Raw genomic sequence first — 6,527 nt, forward strand, 5'->3', positions numbered from 1 at the left:
ATGGAGGACCCCACACTGGAGCAGGTGGATGTGCCCGAAAGAGGCTGGGACCCTGTGGGCCTGTGCTGGAGCAGGCTCCTGGCAGGACGACTGGACCGAGGAGCCCACGCTGGAGCAGGTTTGCTGGCAGGACTTGCGACCCCGTGGGGGACCCACACTGGAGCAGTCTGTTCCTGAAGGACTGCACCCCATGGAAGGGACCCACGCTGGAGCAGTTCGTGAAGAACTGTAGCCATGTTGGAGAAGTTCGTGAAGACTGCAGCCCATGGGAAAGACCACGTTGGAGAAGTTCATGGAGGACTGTCTCCCACGGGAGGGACCCCACGCTGGAGCAGGGGAAGAGTGTGAAGAGGAAGGAGCAGCAGAGACAACGTGTGATGAACTGACTGCAAACCCCATTCCCCATTCCCCTGCGCCGCTCGGCGGGGGGAGGTAGAGAAAATGGGGAGTAAAGTTGAGAAAGAAAGGAGCAGGGGGGGAAGGTGTTTTAAGATTGGGTTATATATCTTATTACCCTACTCTGATTTGAATGGTAAATAAATTAAATTAATTTCCTGGAGTCGAGTCTGTTTTGCCTGTGATGGTAATTGGTGAGTGATCTCTCCCTGTCCTTATCTTGACGCACGAGCCTTTCGTTATATTTTCTCTCCCCTGTCCAGCTGAGGAGGGGGAGTGATAAAGCAGCTTGGTGGGCAACTGGCATCCAACCAGGGTCAACCCACCACAGTCCTTATTTGCCATCCTTGATTTCAAATGTCAGTATTTTTCCTATTAAAAAAGGAAAGCAATAATACGTGCATCCATATATGTATAGTCTTTCTTTGGGTCTTGATGCAAGTGGTAAGAGTAGGAAACAGTAATTTTCAAGTAGAAACTTAGATTCCCTGATTTTCAGACACTCCGCTGGCCCACTCTCCTTCCCATTGCACACAGCTGGTGTAACTGCATTTACCCGCAGCACCAAGAGATGTAGACGGTGGCCTAGGGGCAGCACAGCTGAGCCTCTGCTGCAGGGCACTTGTTGAGTTGGGTGCACAGGGAGTACGCGGCACAATTTCCATCAGTAGCTGTTCTGTGGCAACTGCAATACACAGCACTCACCACTGTCCCATACCACCACTTTTGATGTGTTTCTAGAGCTGTGCATTGCTTCCGTAATGAAACATATTTATTGCACACAAAGCTTGTTAGGCTTCTGTGCAAGTAACAGCACAAGTTTCTGCACCAAAATCCCTTTCCAGTTTAAGCAAATGTCGAAAGACATTAGCAAAGACTTGAAAAATGGGTCCACTTTTAAGAAACTTTGAATGGCAAAATTTAGATAGAAATCAAGGAATATCTCAGAAGTTTTAGGAAAACTCATATAGGCACATTGGGAAGAATCATGTAAGATTTGCAGTCCAAAAATACCAAATTGCATGTCATGTATGTATTTACCAGTTGCATTGTTGCGGGGGGGGAAAAAAAGAAATGAGTAGGGAAGTTTTCTAGTAAGGAAATCTAAAGAAAAAGCTTCTCTAATTTATAGTCTGTGAATACAGCATAAATTCTGAAATACTGTAAACTAGTAAATTGTTCCTCACGATGCTAACAGCCAGTAAGACCTTGAATTTCAGAAAGTGTTAAGACCAGAATTTTTAGATAAACTGGTTTATCGTTGTCAATAGAACTGGATCAACTGGATTATTGTTGTCAAAATTCAATTTCATAGGAGATATGTACTCAATAGGAGGATAAGAAAACAAATGGTTAAACAGACACTAGAAAAATCTGGAGAGACCTCACATTTTCATGAACTTTTCCACCACAGTCCATAGAAGTTCACTGTAAGTTATGAATACCGCTTATAAGACTGTTGAGAGTTCCCTTCAGGAATCAGAGACCTAATTCCAGTTCAGAATCCAAAAAAAGGAAGTATAACGTGATTTTAACACACAACCCTGTCAGAGCAATCTTGTCATTAACAAAATGGACAGAGATTATGTCTTAATGGTTATACTGATTTTGCAATAGTGCATTTAGTGCCTAGGACAGCTTAGCTTCACTTTCTCTTCTCGAGGGAGGGTTGACTTTCTTTGCACTGAAGATGACACTTGAAAAATAATTCATAGGACTTTTATACTGCATCTGTTTCTTTTTTAAGAGTAGCAAACCATAGATAAATAAGCCTAATGACAGAGCTTGAATAACTGCAACCCATTAAACTAATTTGCAAAGTTTCTATGCATCGCCATCCAAAGAAAAACAAGCACATAAAATTCTTTTCCTGTTAGAGTCATTGCACTGAATTTTACTCATTCAAGACAAAGCGTATGGATAATAACAATTAATTAAAGTGATTTAAAACAGCAATGAAAAACTGTCTGATGCCAAACCATACCATGCCATTAACAAACATTTCTATATCCCATGAGATTCTGTATCATTATATTTGCTCTATAAAAATGTTCCTGCAGAAATTTGTTTTAATATTGTTTCTGCATAAGCCCAAGTTCACTTCCTCTGTACTTATTAACTCTCATGTGTGCATTACAATGAATTCCACTAACTGTCAAGGTGAAACAGCCAGAGAAGGAGTGTATTCAGCTTCCATAGAAGTGGTTCATTAAAACAAAAGGAATTATCATAACAGAAAGAACATTGAATTATGATCACGATCTAAAATCTATCAGAACAGCACACTTTATATTGCAATTACTCCTGATACAATGTTTACTGCACCTGTGTGATACCTTCTGATAATGTTATCCCTTCTATTTGGATATACATTATCTCTGTGCAAGCTGGGAACATGGGTTGGATATCTACCTTCTTTAACAGACCAGAGGTGAGAATGTAATCCTACATAAGCTGCTATTTAGCCCCACTTTCTCTGTCATTCAGATCAGCCCAGCATGCATGTGTGCCTGTGCAGTTATACCAAACACAAAAACAAAAATCCTAGAGAAATACAAACAGAGAACAGCAAAAGTAGAAATAACGTAATGCACATAAGCAAATGACATCCCAACAGAATACATACAAACAGCAGTGAAGGGTAATTTGAAAATGCAGAGGTATAAAGAATGTATTGTCAAAATGAAAGATGAATAGTGAAGCTCTTCTGTTTCTAATCTAATCTATACGAACCATGATCCTTGGATCTTTTTAATTTGATAGAAGTTGGAGTTACTCAGCATTTCCTGGGAAACATTCAGCATTTTACACTATGAGTTCCAAGAAAGAAGTATACGCTAGAACTAGATACAAAAAAAAATTTAAAAATCTATTAATTTTTCTCATTCTGGGGTTACTCACAGTGGGAGCATAAACATCTCCCATAGTAGATCACTGTAATATTGTCCAAGCACATTAGTAATTAATTTTACCTGTCTTTGATTATAGTCCATAGATTGGATTAGATGAATGATGGGGTAGATAGATCATTTATATGTTCCATTATGTCAATCCTTACATCCTTAAATCGACATATAAACCACCATTTATTTAAAGATGCTTGTTAAAGTCAATCTTTGAAGAGAAATTTAGCTATTTAGGAAAGAACTGTGAAAGGAATTTATGAAGAATTTTACTCTAAGCCTGTGATAGTCATCAAGGTGAATTGTTTAGTTACAAACTTAACAGATAAATCATTTGAGTAAAACATTGGAAACTGGTTTTAAAAGATTTGCAAAATTAGCAAGCATGCACACATGACTGAGCTGATAAACAGTCAATTTGTGATCCTTCTGGGAACTGATTTAATGTCATTAAGATACTTAATAGTATAAGTCCTGGACAACAGCCTGACTTGACTAGACTTTTCAAATATTTCTTGTAGGTTAGGGATCGTTTCTTATAATTACAATCTTCTCATCAGTCAGCCAGCAAACCCAAGGTTCTTGGGTTATTTTGAGGTTACTTTAGTGTGAACGGTGAAGATGGTGCCATGTTTCTTCTACTTTCAGCTTCCATTTATTAGATAAAGAGCTTTATCTAGAACTAAATCTCTCTTTGCTGCTTCCAGCTAATCATTTCTCTCTGCAAATACCTTTCTACTTTGGTTCCCAAATATTTTGGCCAGAACCAACTGCACTGGGTACATTGAGAGAAAAAAATACCCTGCTATCTAAGAGACAGCGTATGAATAACAGACAGACAGGGAAGCACAAGGAAACATGAAGCAATCAGTAAAAACCGTCACAGTTGGATTTATACCAGCAACTCATCCAATCTTAACTAGGACTAAAAACAGAATTCCATTGTCATCTGGCACTGTAAAAAGAAATAGCCATACAAGGAAGCTATTTTTGGAGATTGGCATCTTGTGTCCATATTTATCCTGTGCACATGAACTGAGCCAGCATTGCAGCTTTTTGCTTCAGTTCTCCATGTGTTATTTTTGAGGACAAAGCAGTTCTGCTGAAAACCTATGAATACCCTGCAGTCAATGAAACACTTCACATATGAAATATGGATTACTCAGATGATACAAAAAAAAAACTAATGGAGGATAAGCCCATGCATCGGGTGGTCATCCACATTTTCAAATCTTGCATTTGCAAGATGGGCAGGAAATTCCATGGCAATAGGCTCTTGTGTTTAGAATTCCTTTGATGTACTATTTTATTCCAAGTTATACCTCCAACTTATCGGGGATGTCTACTATTACAGAAAATATCTTTTTAAATAATCGTATTTTTAACCAGTGGAATTCTCCAAATACAATTGGGTAAACATATATCAAGAAACCCAAAGAAGATTCTTTCACTCATCAGTTACTTCTGGATATAAAATGCACATTTTTGTACCCAAACTAAGTGGAACAGTTTGATTGCTGTTTTTTCTCCTGGCCCAAAGATAGGCCTGGAGACATTCTACACCTTTGAGGCATCTAAATTAATTTAAATTTACATCTTATTATTAAACCTATGATAGCTACTGTAGCTGCAGAAGCCTTTTATATACCAATCAGACATTGCTACACATCAGTCCCAAACTCCAACTCTTCCATTTCAATGTGAATGCAGAATGAATAAATTAATGTTGGAAAAGATTAATGATTTCAATTTATGTATTTCACAGATGGCAATCCAGACCATTAAATATTCTTACAGTAAATGTCACACTATGCACACCTCTGACTGAGACCAGAGGTAAAACAGCCAGCATTTTACAGAAGAAAATATAATTTCTTCTCACATCACAGCTCATCTTGTTCTCTACTTAAAGACTGGTTTAAGCCTTGAGAGATGAAATGCGAATACCCTTTAAAAATTGTTATTAGGACCTATTTTAATTCACTTTGCTTCTTCTTGTTAGAAATACAAAGTCCCTTTACAATACTACCAAATTCCTGCATATGGGTTAATCAACCTGTGAATCAACATTCCCAAATCAAATGGCTGCTTCTACTTTTTTCCAGCAATTTATTTTACAAGTCAATTGAAGCTATCTCAAATCTTCAAAAAGATAATTGCATTGATTTAAATTCATATGTATGCTGCTAAAATTTGAATTTGCACAACGTATTCTTGATTTGTGTGCTTTGTTTGTTGCTCCTTTTGGCAAGTGAGTCTGAAACTTCCCAGCCTCACAGTGGATTTCCTTTAGGACCTTAGTAAAGCCATTTACAGTCTCTGTTTGCCAGCTCCCTGTCTCTAAAAAAACAAAGATAAATGAGATGTCCATACTGTTACAGTGATGGGAGCAATATTAATACATTTATGTAGACAAGATAAAAATAATTTGTGTTATTCACCATTTCTGTGGGCAAGCGGAAGAAAACCTGTCATTTCCTAAGTTGCATCAATGTTGCATTTCTGTTAGTTGACATTAAGCTGATTTTTTTCATTGTAAAGTGGTAATACAAGAATAGCAGAATTGGAAAATTTAAACATGAAAACAAACATGAAAGGTTGACTTGGACAAAATTATATAAATCTGATGTGAAAAAAATACAGCATATTCTATCTTACTGAAGAGCTAATTTACATTTTTATTAAATTAAATTAAATTTTTATGAAAATCCTCTCTCATCATAGTGGTGATTACTAAGAACTATAATTTCATATGGCAGGATTTTATTTTAAGGTTTACTCCTCAGCAATCATCCATGCTGCTTGATTTATTTAAGTCAACAGCAAATAGATTTACCATTCCAATAATTTAAGAATTTATTTTCTGTGTGATGCTATTCTTTATGAATGGTACCCAGTAGTACATTGAAATAGACTGTGACTTTTTGAGACAATCTTTGACATGCTACAAAGGAAGATGTCATGTGATTTGGGAGTGAGGCTATTCTTTATGAATGGTACCCAGTAGTACATTGAAATAGACTGTGACTTTTTGAGACAATCTTTGACATGCTACAAAGGAAGATGTCATGTGATTTGGGACTGTCCTGGTTTCGGCAGGGATAGAGTTAATTTCCTTCCTAGTAGCTGGTACAGTGCTGTGTTTTGGATTTAGGGTGAGAACAATGTTGATAACACACCGATGTTTTAGTTGTTGCTAAGCAGTGCTTACACTAGTCAAGGACTTTT

General features: G+C 37.4%; 1 protein-coding gene across 4 annotated transcripts in view; it reads right to left on the reverse strand.

The window, feature by feature from the left end:
- Positions 1-6,527, reverse strand: part of DLG2 (discs large MAGUK scaffold protein 2) — a 1,087,547-nt gene that overhangs the window by 256,103 nt on the left and 824,917 nt on the right. The gene's annotated exons all lie outside the window — the stretch shown is intronic.

The sequence above is a fragment of the Aptenodytes forsteri genome, unplaced genomic scaffold, assembly GCF_000699145.1.
Source record: "Aptenodytes forsteri isolate BGI_AS27 unplaced genomic scaffold, ASM69914v1 Scaffold180, whole genome shotgun sequence".
In the NCBI taxonomy this organism is placed as follows: domain Eukaryota; kingdom Metazoa; phylum Chordata; class Aves; order Sphenisciformes; family Spheniscidae; genus Aptenodytes; species Aptenodytes forsteri.